This window comes from Meriones unguiculatus (genome assembly GCF_030254825.1).
Source record: "Meriones unguiculatus strain TT.TT164.6M chromosome 13 unlocalized genomic scaffold, Bangor_MerUng_6.1 Chr13_unordered_Scaffold_48, whole genome shotgun sequence".
Taxonomy (NCBI): Eukaryota; Metazoa; Chordata; class Mammalia; order Rodentia; family Muridae; genus Meriones; species Meriones unguiculatus.
In genome coordinates, this window is record NW_026843654.1 from 1,315,600 (window position 1) to 1,329,284 (window position 13,685).

At 38.4% G+C, this 13,685-nt stretch overlaps 1 long non-coding RNA gene and 1 other non-coding gene across 2 annotated transcripts; one reads left to right on the top strand and one right to left on the bottom strand.

Annotated features, from left to right (window-relative positions):
* Positions 1 to 4,111: 4,111 nt before the first annotated feature.
* Positions 4,112 to 10,326, bottom strand: LOC132651351 (uncharacterized). Its single transcript, XR_009589070.1, has 3 exons — positions 10,040 to 10,326; positions 4,387 to 4,513; positions 4,112 to 4,174 (listed from the first exon to the last, which is right to left on the bottom strand). It is a non-coding gene; the product is annotated as an uncharacterized LOC132651351 (long non-coding RNA).
* LOC132651354 (U4 spliceosomal RNA) lies at positions 6,043 to 6,179 on the top strand. Its single transcript, XR_009589071.1, has one exon. It is a non-coding gene; the product is annotated as a U4 spliceosomal RNA (small nuclear RNA).
* Positions 10,327 to 13,685: the final 3,359 nt, after the last annotated feature.

The window sequence follows — 13,685 nt, forward strand, 5'->3', positions numbered from 1 at the left end:
ATAGAATGCAATATTTCAAGATGAAATGAAAAATGGATGATTTGGAGGAACATACAGAATCAGAACGTCCAATCATATATACATGTTCATATCACATGAAGCTATGCAGTGAGTTGCAGTTGATTCCTGATTAAACCACTTCATTACACCTCTATGAAACATGAAAACAAAGCCTTGAGTTACCATATGAAACACATTCCTAGGGCTTCTCTTCAGTATCATTCATTCATAAACGTGAAGCCTATAGAAATGTACAAAGGATTCATTATACTAAAAACATTCACAAGGTTTTCTCTCCAATATGATTTCTTTCAAGGCTTTGAAAAAATGTGACAAGGGTTTGCTGGTTATATTCATAGGGTTTCACTCCAGTATGAAATCTTTCATCCATTTGGAGATCACAGCAATGTGCAAAGGCCTTACAACATTGAGTATGTTCATTGGGTTTCACTCCAGTATGGAATCTTTCATGCCTTTGGAGATCACTGCAATGTGTGAAGGCTTTACCACCATGATTAGGTTCTCCAGTATATGTTCTTTTATTAATTTGGAGTTTTCCGTATCGTGAAAAGGCTTTCCCCCACAGATTACATTTTTATGGATTTCCCTCCAGTATGTGTTCTTTTATGCACATTGAGACAACTGGGTTGTGAAAAGCATTTAACACAATGATTACATTCATAAGGTTTCTTTGCAATGTGAATTTTTTCATGTCTCTGAAAACCACTACTACACACAATGGCTTTACCGTTTTGATTACATTCATAGGATATCTCTCCATTATGTGTTCCTTTATGCCTTTGAAGACTATTGGTTTTGAAAAGGCTTTCCCCACATTGATTATATTCCTAAGGTTTGTCTCCAGTATGTGTCCTTTTGTGCACTTGGAAATTACTGGACTGTGCAAAGGCTTTACCACAGTGATTACATTCATAGGGTTTCTCTCCAGTATGTGTTCTTTTATGCACTTGGAGTGTAAAGAGGTGTGAAAAAGCTTTACCACATTGAGTACATTCATAAGGTTTCTCTCCAGTATGTGTCCTTTTATGCACTTGGAGAATAGTGGAGCTTGCAAAGGCTTTACCACAGTGATTACATTCGTAGGTTTTCTCCCCAGTATGTGTCCTTTTGTGCGCTTGGAGAGCATTGGACTGTGTAAAGGCTTTACCACACTGATTACATTCATAGGGTTTCTCTCCAGTATGAATTCTTTCATGTTTCTGGAGACCACTACAACAAGCAAAGGCTTTACCACACTGATTACATTTATAGGGTTTCTCTCCAGTATGTGTTCTTTTATGAATCTGGAGACTAATCAATTGTGAAAATGTTTTCCCACACTGATAACATTCATAGGGCTTCTCTCCAGTATGTGTTCTTTTATGCTTTTCGAGATTTCCGAGTAGTGAAAAGGCTTTCCCACACTGATTACATGTGTAGGGCTTCTCTCCAGTATGTGTTCTTTTATGCATTTCGAGATTTCCATGCTGTGAAAAGGCTTTCCCACACTGATTACATTCATAGGGTTTTTCTCCAGTATGTGTTCTTTTGTGCATTAGGATACCACTGGTTTGGGAAAAGGCTTTACCATACTGCTTACATTCATGCTTCTCAAAAATAGGTCTTCTTTCATTCCTGTAAAGATAATTGGGTATCTGTAAGATTTACCATAGTCATTACACTGATGAATCTATTTGTTGGTGTAAATTAAGTTTGCAATTTCATCTAATTATAAAATGAAGTTGCATCTTAACGTTTTATCACTTTGTTTACATTCATAGCTACTCCCTTGACTGTGAGTGTTTTGTACTTTCCAAGATACCTTTGGTGGTAAGGAACTTTATTACATGGCTCACTTATAGGTTCATTTTTATGTAAGTGCGTATTCACATATTTAAAAAAGAACTAGGAGTCAGCTTTACCACAGTGACTGAATTCATAAACTTTCCTGTTGTTGGAGTCATACTACATTTGTAAATGAACCATCATAGACACAACAGTTTTCATAGGGCCAGAAATTATACAGATTTTCTGTAGTGAGAGGTTTTTTGGCTGTATTCCCAATGAGTTTAGAAAACTAATTAAGTATATTAGTATAATTTATTAAGAGTCCCCTGCTTTGCCTAGATTTTCTGAATGTGATACAAATTTATGATTTTTTTATTAATACTGAATGAATGAACACATGAGCAAATATAAACTTATAGTGTTGTCACCATCATGCTTTTTGTTGTATACATGTATAGGATAGTTTAGAATGCAATAGGATAGTTTAGAAGCACATGATGATGTGCTTCTGGAAAAAGCCTACTCAGGAAAAGCAGGTTTTGCTGGATCCTTCCCAAAAGTATCTCAACAAAGATGTAATGATGGAGATGTACAAGAACATCATAGCTATGGAGGACATGATGAATATCCTTTAACAATTAAATGATTATTTCATTATGAATAATTATTAATAAATTCAATGAAAACTTGCAGCACATTCAAAAAATCTACTCAAGTAAGGACTACGACGTCTTCTAATTGTTCTGGGAGAATAGGTATGTTTCTTCATTCCGCATCCTTACTCTCACATGGCTTGTATGAATTATGACAAAAGATACACCTATTAAAAGAGCAATAATAAATGAAAGATTCCAAATTCACAGAGTTTGACTCTTTGTTCTCCAAAGACATGTGCTATAGGGATTGTGGTACCTCCACAACAATATTCTTGACTCTCATACATTCTGTCTAACTTAGCTTAGCAACTTCAAGGATTTGAGTAACATCACCTTTGCTATGGAATATTTTCTCACAAGGAGGTTTTGCACATAAAATTATCACCTATTCAATGAATTTGCCTTTTGCAGTATGAACAGTAGGATACTCAACAGATAGGAATTTCTACAGAGTATCTAAAATGTGGATGTAAGTAATAATTTATCATTTATATAGAGGAATTTAAATTTAGAACATGGATGCTGTGGTAAAAAGATCCCATCCAAAGTCGTTCGATGTCTATGTGGTCTGGCTGGAATATAAATACACCTTTAATCCAGGAGACAGAGGCCAGCAGATCTGACTTCAATGCCAGCCTGGTATACACCAATGTCTAGTAAAGTAATGCTATGGTTCAGGCATGGTGGTACATGCCTGTAATCTCAAACAAAGGATGTAAAATATTGCTAGAATGAAGCACCCATATTTGAAAGGGATGTCTAGTTAAGTGGCACAAAAGGGGACAATATCTGAAAAATAACTGATAGAATAGAAAAGATTTATCTTTCATGAGAAGAGAGAGGAAAGGAAGCTCATTAAGGGGCACTGCATGAATAGAGTATGCAGGTTTACTGGCACAGTTATACAAAGACAGTTTGCAGGGAAAGAATTAAGGTTAACATCAAATGATCCAGAAAATTTGAAAGACTCTGATGATTAGAAAAAAATGCTTGAGTTATATGAAGCCAAACAATGCAATTCAGAGGGTGGGAGAAAAGCCAGATGTAATAACTTAGCTAGGAGAGTTGTTGGGCCAGAACTCAAAAGAACAAGATAGGGTGTGCATATGAAACAGTAATGCACACACGCTGAAAATGTTCTACACCTAAGATAGATCATATGGAACTTAGAAGCTGCCCTGCTCAGGCCGAGAATAGCAGACAAAGGAGCAGTAATCCTTAGAGACAGGAATTAAGAAAGGTGACTTATTATACAGTAATATCTGTTTCACAAGGGTTTCACCATCTTCTGTTGTTTCAAAATGCCTTGCGAACATAAATAATATACCTGACAGTGAGGAACATGGGATTGTGAGAATTTAATAGTCCTTAATACTCTTAGAGTGGTGTTTGTTTTCACACTGTCGCTTTTCTTTAAAACCTCTGGGACACATTATTATTTTTTACAGGGGCTGGGGATATGACCTGGAGGTTAATAGCACTAGTGGTTCCTCCAGAGGTCCTGAGTTCAATTCCCAGCAACCACAAGGTGGCTCACAACCATCTAAAATGAGATCTTATGTCCTCATCTGGTGTGCAGGTAGAATAACATATAAATAATGAATAAATAAATCATCTTTGAAAATTATTTTCACAAGAATATTTATATCAGCTTTCATGAAATAATTACCTTCCATATCTTCTAGAAGGTTGATAATGTTCTTCCATATTATGGTCTTCCCAATTGTAGCCTAAAATATGTACCAGAAAGGGTATAATATATTATTGAAAAATACCTAAATTTTCTGTTACTATGTTCAGTAAATCTCAGAAACATGCCTGATTTTTAACCTCAATCATCCCGATTCCAATTAAAATTATATAAGAGTATCAATAAAAACAAACAAAAGTAACAACAGATGTCCCCTTTATCTTAATAGTGAAAAAAAATTTACTGTCTTACCTATAGCTGTAAGGTGCTTGTAGGTCTCTATCATCACATCTTTGTAGAGACTCTTCTGGGAAGGATCCAACAGAGCCCACTCTTCCTGAGTGAAGTTTATATCCACATCAGCATAGGTAATTGAATTCTAAATGATCCCATACATGAGGATAGCAGAAAGGACAATGGTGACAACAGTGTAAATGCATACTTCATTGACAATATGTTCATACAATTCTGGTGCTTCCCTGACATCTCCTGACACAGAAGTTTCAATGTACTCACCACTCATTTTAGAAGGAAACTAAATGAGGAGGTTCACCTCATTTCTGCAACCTTTGAATAGAATATAGCCTTCCAAGAGAAATGTCAATTAACAGACATAAAGTAAGCAAGTCAAGGATGCTGATGAACAGAACAGACCGCAGATCACAGAAATTGTATGCACAATTACTAACTACAAAAATTAGGAGCAAGCAGGATGTACTGGTTCAAAACTTTAATTCCCGCACTCAGGAGGGAGAGGTATGTGTATCTCATTGAGTCAGAGGCCAGCCCAGCCTCTGAAACTAGTTTCATGACATGCAGAGGTACATTTAAGACCTGAATCCACCACAATCATTCAAATAAGAAAGATATAATGAACTCCATGGTATTTCTGAAGTTCCTACAAAGAATTATATATTCACAACATTTCTGTATCTATCTTAGAGAAACATGAACTGTCCCAGTTTAAACTCTAATATGAATGAGAGTTTACTAAAATGGAATCCGTGTTCAAACAGGCACAAATGGACAGATGAAAACATTAGTACTGGAATAGCTGGTCATAAATGAGCAACATAAGACGATTGAAGTGGATCATCAATGAAAAGCTCTTGTTTGTCTGGATATAACTGGGCTCAATTGCCAGAGCTTACATTCAGGCTCACAACTACCCATTACCCCAAATTCTGAAGTTCTGAGGCCATTGGCTGACTATTGTGAGGACCAGGTACACAAGAGGTGTATGGTCACACATACAGGAAAAATACTACTCGTATTACCTCATTTAAAAACTCAAAACAAACACAAGAGGTAGGAAGAATGTTACAGACTTGCAATTCAATGACACAGAAGTCTCAGGAAGTATTAATGTCATGAGTACATGACATCCCGAGACAAAGAATATACTCTCTGGCAAATATTAAAATATAAGGGTGGATTTGGATCAGCACAATAGCATATGCTTGCATGGAGTCTAAGGTGGTATACTGGGGATCTTCCCCAATATCTTTGTTAATTGAAACCCAATTCTCAGGATCTTCCCTAGTGCTCTAACTAAACACATGTGGCTCCTTCCTCTCCATACCATCCAGCAAACAGAACACCATGAATACAGTAGTCAAGCAAGCCATTAAAATAGCAACACTCATCCCACACTTTCTGAAACTTCAGAGTGCTAACAGAACCCCAAGAACAAAACTCCCACACATCAAATCAGCACTTGGCCTATAATTGCCCCAAACCCAGATGCATAGACACCAGTTTAGGGATAGATTAAAGAACAGTCAGGTAATATGTCACCACCTGAGCTCAGCTATATTACCACAGCAGGGACTAACTATCTGAAATTTACAAAACTTTTTACAGAAACATAAAGAAATACATCTTCTCATCATTTCATGAAATATCCATAGCTTTGCGTAGTGGCAGTATCATAGCCAATGAGGTTTATCCGAGGCACGATTATTGCTAATTGAAATATCCTCTATAATTGACCAAATACTCAAACAGAATATAAGTTTTTAGAGCACATTGAAATAACATCATGTATCCTATCAGACCACCCTGGCTTAAGGCTGGATATATATAGCATCAGAAAGAACACAAAGCTTACAAACTCATGGAAAGTGAATAACCTTCAAACAAGTGAAAAAAAAATAGTTTCAAACAGAAATAAAACAGTTGAAAAGCATAAAATTCATAGAAAATAAATACATATCACATGCAAACTCATGGAAAATAATGAGGAATGAAAAGTGATACTAAGAGGAAACTTCATAGCACAAAGTGCCTACATAAAGATACTGGAGAACATTCATACTATCCATGTAACAGCAGACCTGAAATGTCTAGAAGAAAAATATATAAGCACACAAAAGGAGTAGAGATCAAGAAATTATCAAATTGAGAGCAGAAATTTAAAAAAATATATAAAGAGATGATAAAGAATCCAAAAAATAAAGGTTTGGGTTTGGGAGAAAATAAAACATATGGACACACTCTAATCAAAACTAACTAAAAGAGAGAGAAGATATTAAATTATAAAATCAGAAACTGTGTTAAGAATTTTTGTTTCTTTAAAATCCCACTCATGTTATGTGAATGTGTTTTTCTTTTAACCCCAGGTGTGGAGCGCAAGGCTGCTTCAGTTTGTTCACAGCTGTTAGTTTTGATTGTCTCGTGCTCTAGCAGGCCTGTGGTTTTGTCACCTGCACATAGTTATTTCTGAGTCTTCTGGAGAAAGTTCACATGACAGAGCCATGAAAGGGGCCCGGGTTTTTGAAGAAGGAAGAAGCTGCTGCTCTTCCTGATGCTGTTCACCCACCGTGCTACTCCATTTGTCACTGCTGGTTTGTTGGACTGCTGGATATCCTGGTGACTAACAGGTATTGCCCCAAAGAACCTGGCCACCCTAAACCTCACAGAGTAGCTTTAAGGGACTTATAACTCTTTCCCTTCTAGCTTTTGTTCTCTTTTACCTAGTCAGGGTGTTGGAAGGAATAAAGTTTTGAAGGGAGGTAGACATTAAGAAATGGACAAAGAAAAGAGATTCAAGAAAACAGTTCCATTTGCTGTTTGAGTGGACTTCTAGAATCCAGATGACATAGACTGGTAATGCCCTAAAGAAGTCAATTGCCGTAACTCATTTTGTGTTCTCTTTCAATAGCTTAAATTGTGGCATTCCGGCTCATTTCATTCCAAAGCAAAATGTTTGCTTCTTAAAAAACAAAAACAAAAACAAAAAATACTAAACAACCTGTGACCTGTCCCTTCAAGGCATCTGTTCCCATGTTTCATCCTTTAGGTCACCTGTGCCTGTGTCCTTACATCAAAGCACCCACTACTGTGTGGCTACATCTGAAAGCCAACACCCATTTGTGTTCTCCTGGACATATTTTTTCAGACAAAGATTACTTCAGCCTAGAATGATGAACTTCTGGTAGTATCTCCATACGTGTCTTCAAGATATACTAATAGCAATAGTAATAAAAACTACCTGGGGCTGGCATAGAAATAAGCTGAGTGATCAATGGAAACAAATAAAAGACACAGATAAATAAATAAATACAATGGAAAAGACAGTATCTTCAACAAATAGTGTTGCTCCAAATACATGTCCACATGTAGAAAAATGCAAACAGATCCATATTTCTCACCCTGCAGAAAACTCAAATCCAAGTAGATCAAAAACTTAAACATAAAGCCAGATTCCCAAAATGTGCAAGAGGAGAAAGTAGGTAACACTCTTGAACTCATTGGTCCAGGAGAGACAACTTCCTGAACAGAATATCTGCAATGCAGGCGATAAGATCTACAATTAATAAATGGAGCATCTTGAATCTCAAAAGCTTTGTAAAGCAATGGACACTATCAAGACGAGAAGATGGCTATCTACAGATTGAGAAAAGGTCTTCACCACCCTACATCTGAAAAAGGGCTAATATCCAGAATTATGTTAAAGATATCAAGAAATTAAGCACCAACAGACCAAATAATACAATTAGTAATAGGACACAGGGATAGAGAATTCTCAACAGTGCATAAATACTTAAAAAAGTGCTCAACATCCTCACTCATCAGGGAAATGCAAATCAAAACTGTCTGTGAGACTCCATCTTACACTTGTCAGAATGTGTAACCATGAGACTATGGCCAAAACCTCAAGTAGCAACATATGCTGGCAAGAATGTGCAGAAAGGGGAACACTCCTCCATTGCTGGAGGGGGAGCAAATTTATATAACCACTTTGGAAATCAATCTGGCAATTTCTCAGAAAACTGGGAAAAGTCACACCTAAAGACCCAGCTATACCACTCCTGGGCACACACTTGAAAGTTGCTCCACCATCCAACAAGGACATTCCGTCAAAAATGCTCATAGCAGCATTATTTCTACTAACCAGAAACTGGAAACAATCTATATGCCTCTCAACGGAAGAATGGGTAAAGAAACTGATATTTACACAATAGAATACTACCCAGCAATTAAACACAAGGAAATCATGAAATTTGCAGGCAAATGGATGCAACTAGAAAAGATCTTCCTTGGTGACATACACAGACCTCAAAAGATAGTACTAAGCCTCAAGGACAAATATGAGAGGAGAATAATGAAAATCCCTTTTACACGACAGAGCTGTAGAATCTCCTCCTCCCCAGGGAATCCACACTCAGAAAGGCTGACAGGACAAGGGACTCTGTCCAGAGCACCACATACATACTGGCTCACAGTCCATCCCACTTCTAACACATCAGACTCTCCTAGCTCAGCAGACCAGCTTTTCTGGGACTGTCAACAATGAATCCCATGGTCTCCATGGCATAGCTAGCTTATTTTCCAGGATATTGATCACTATATAAGCACCAGAGAAGAATCTTGGAAAGACTCTGCAAGGTACTTTGTACTGTTCCTCCTTCCAGGATGTGAACTTTCCCCAGAATCCATCATAATATGCTTACTCCAAGCATTTGGTCCTCAGGACTCTGGCAGATCCTCTACTGGAGGATGAGAGATCAGGTGTCTCAGACAACACAAACTATCTCAGCTCTGCGCTTCCATTCTAGGGGCAGACAGAGCCTCAGCATAGTAAATTAGTAGTTTAATAAATGTTTCCACTCTCCCAGGGTACATGTTTATTTTACAAGTCACAGGGTGCTGCATGTACACATTTCATTACCCTCTCACTGTCCAATGCAGCCATCTCTACCTCACAGCTGAGAATTCCTGCATCATCCCTCAGTCAAATGCAAACAGTAACAAAAACTGAAGCCTAAGGGAGCTTTGCATTTGAAAGAAAGGAGTAGCAAATGGGAGGTGAATGAAAAAAATAAAAATTAAGTGACATGACTCTTCCTTGGTATTTTGGGGAGAAAGTTTATTATATATAGAAAGGCATCTGTGAGCCATGTGAGGAGAGGGAGGAGAGGAGAGGGAGGAGAGGAGAGGGGCACGCCAAACCATGAGACTACTGTAAATAATAGATGAAATAGAGCAGGTAAGCAAATTGGGTAGATAACAGAAAGAAGTGCAGCTGGGTTAAGGGCCCGAGCCCTGGGCTAGAGGGCAGTGTATGCCAGCTATAGCCTGTAAACAGGTAGGGACTCAGCGATGCTGGGCAAACCTGGTAGCTAATTCTTCTCTGAACTGTTAAATAGGCAACTCAGCCATTTGTCCCAGGATTTCATTCTTAACAGTGCCCAGGTCCCCACATGCAGTCTGCTCACAGTCCATCCCACTTCCAACACGTGGGACTCAGATAGCTCAGCATTCCTAAGGCCAGGACAAAGGACCTCACAAGCAGCTGATGACTGCCCTTTTCTGTCCAGCACAGGAAGGACAAACCACACCAGCTCCGGCTCTTCAGCCTCCTACTCCACCACCACGTTGGCGGCTGCAGCCGCACACTCACCATGTCGCCACTTTGAAGTCGCCTGAAATCCCCTCAGAGGACCCAGCAGCTGAGCTCAAATCACTGGATGCGAAACACTCCGGAAAGCTCAGCTTCCAAAGCGAACCTGCCACAAACCACCAGGAAAAACCCTCCCCTTCCTCTGATTACAAGCCTCCCCTGGAAGTCCTGATTGGTCAGTGAGCGACATGAGCACCTCCCCTAGGCTCACAGTGTACTGAAGAGACAAAGCATAGTGCTTCCTCGCCCAGGAGGAATGAATGCATGTTCGCTAATTACAAAAGCAATGAGGACCTGGCTTAGGGAAGAAGCTGACTCGGGAGAAGCCTATGCTCCGCGCAGACACCTTGGATCCATGACTTGAACTTTGGGTCCATATGTGGAGAATCAGGGCCACACCTTTTCCAGATCTGCGGAGATTTCTTTGTCAGTAGATTTGTGCCTGTTGTCTAATAGCCTACCCTTCTGTCTTCCAGCATTCAGGAATCACTTCCCCTTCTCCTCCTCCTGAAATCAAGGTGGATTGCTTGAACAACCCATTACTCATCTTTCAGTGGAGTGAACCATCTGTCCACAGGAGGAAGGCTGCCAAAACTGCTTGCAATTAAAGAGAGATTTTAGGAAAGCAAATGACATTGTTATCGTGTGCCTTTACAGTGGGGTCAGTGAAACTGCAGCTACTTTTTACCTGGTAGGTATCAGACAACCCTGGGAGAAACACAAAAACAAACAAACAGACAGACAAAAAAACCAAAACAACAACAACAACAACAAAACCCCATGTGATATACAATTTAGGGCAGGCATGTCTTCCTCTTGAGAAGGTTAGTTCTTTATTCTGATTCTTGAATGCCTGTGCTCTAGAACACACAAATATCCAATCAGGACATTTATTGATCATCTATAATTGACTACCTCACTTCATATTCTTAATGCTAACTACTGTCAAAGCATGAAAGCTTCCTCCCTCTTCTTGCCCATCCTTTTCAGTGTTGTGACTACAAAAACTCCAATACTGATCAGTTATTTCACTTCTTACACAGTTTCTTCTTCATTTGTAAGTCTCCAATAAAGGCCAGAATGTTTGGAAGTCTCATTCACTGGCCTAATTTATTTTCTCATTGACCAGTAAGGCCCAGACTGGAAGGAGTTTCAGGACTGTCTTCTCAGCACTAGGAAGCAGACACAGGTCTTGGTGTTCAAGACAATTTGCAATTACATAGCACGAGACACGCCTGGGCTATAGGAGACAATATTCTATACAGAAGTAAATAATACTGAGCACTTGAGAAAATAAAAAAAGTAACATTGTGAGTACTAAGAAACACTAGGGACTAAATAATAATAAGAGATTAGAGCTATGATGCATTTAAAGAAAATGCAATTTAAAGAAAGAAACCAAGAGTTGACTTTTTGAAAAGACGAATAAAGCTGAAAAATGCATAGCTATAGTGACCTTGAGAAAGTTCAGGCCATTCCCTGGTAGAAAGAATGTCGTTAATAAGACATCTCTAAGACATGTGTATGTGTATATATAGACATACATATAGTTTGTAAAAAGTTATGACACATGGGCCACCAATGCTCTCCACAGAGGACATAGACTACTATGTAATAAAAGCACCAGTGCCATGCATGGAAAACATTCTCTTTCACATGAAGAGTGTCCAACGCATGTGAAAAACCTTTAGGTTGATGCTGTGACCTTTGGTTCTATTCCAGAGTTTGAAGGCAAGCCCCCATTTCTGAAGCCAACATGCACTTCAGAAACAGGCCTCAGAGAATTCAAGTTGGGTTTGACCTGAAGCCTCCTGAATGAAGGAGGCTGATTTCATAGCACTGGATGGTTTTATTTAGGTTGATAGTGTAGGCAAGCAACCAACAGTGTTACACAGCTGTACCTATAAACTACAGCAGTGATTACCATGGCAATATAACTCTATGGTTTCCATAGGGCACTCATATCTTGATGGTAACTGACACCTGTTCATTTGAACTGAGGGCCCAACAAAGAAAATGGAAAACATGTCTGTTATTAGAAACCTAGCCAAGTACTCCAGGAGAGTAAATCATGGATCTTACAAAAAGAACCTACAGCATTCAACTTAATAAACCACAACTATTGACCTAATTCTAATTTATACACTTCTATCTACTTCTCTGTATCCACTGTCTTCCTCATAGAAAAATCTTGACACATGAAAATTAGTTGAAATGCCATAACAACGTATGGCACAATAACCAGGCTCTCTCTCTAAATATGTACATATAAAGATGAGCATAAATATAGCATTATTTATAAATATTTCATATGTAACTATAAAACATAAAATTTTATACCATGGAAGATATAAAAATCAACTCTAATGTTAGGATCAAGAACCATGAATTTTATGACTATGTTTTAAAAAGATTGTCATTAAAGTAGAATTCAATGCAATATAATTGGTATAATGGTTAATATTAAGTGTATGTGTAAAAAGCAATCTGTAATACTAGGCAAAACTGTTTAAAAAGTATTCATCACTTGGTGAACAAACTAGCTGTTTAACAGTGTATGATCTGAGTAAAATTATAATTATTCCCTGCATTATATATGAAAATATAAAAATTGTTATGTGAAGCTCACAGGTTTCTTACCAATGTTTTCGGTAGGGATAAGGTTATTGTGTAATTAAAACGCCTATTTCACTATCCTCTTTTGTGGTTGGAAGCCTTGTTCTGAGAATATCCTGTCTTAATGTTGTATAAACTTTGCTCTCCAGTGATCCCCTGATACATCAATAAAGCAGCTACAACCAGTTGCTGAGCAGGACAGAGAATAGGGCTGGACTTCCTGACAGACAGAGGAGAAGGATTTAGAAGAAGAATTAGGGAATTAGGCTAGGAGATTCAGCCACAGGAGAAGACCAGGAAACAGACCAGTAGAGAAAGCTTAGCAGGAAAGCTACAAAGAGCAATTATCCTGGATGTATGCTGGGAGGAAAGAAGATTAGCTCAGAGGGTTAAGAGTCAAGTAATAACTACTCAGTTCTGTTGTTGTGAAGCTTATTATTAAACAAATATTATAGAGTCTCAGTTATTTGTATGTTAGCTGGGTTAAAAGAGAAACCAATAAATTAACACAGCTGTATAAGAATAAGCATAACAAATGGCGTACCACCATGGGGCAGAATTTACAGTATTCTAGCAATAGTTTATGTAGAAAACAGAAGCACAGTGCAATTTCTTAGTTCTATACAAAAAGAGAGGAACCCCAGTTTCTCAGGCAGCAGCTTACAGCTTTCTGTTCAGAAGAAGCAGCCAGACCTCCAGCCTGCTGCAGAAAGATAAACACTGTTATAAAACCCAGAGAGAGAAAACAGAGGGGGTCCCTTCAGGAACTTAGCACTTACAAATAAAAAGAAAGCGGCTGTTTAATACATGCAAAGTTCTCAAAGCCAGAACTTTCTAGCCAAAAAAATGATCAATCTCTTTGAGAAAGGTCTTCTGCAGACATGACAGAGGCAAGCTAAGGGGAGCAAACACTTGTGTATCCAGTAACTAACCAGAGTTGGTGAGGGGTGAGAATCCAGTGAAGAAGGTAGATAAAAGCCTCTCCTTGGAAGCAGGAGCCAAACACAAATGGAGAAGCTTCAAGCACCTG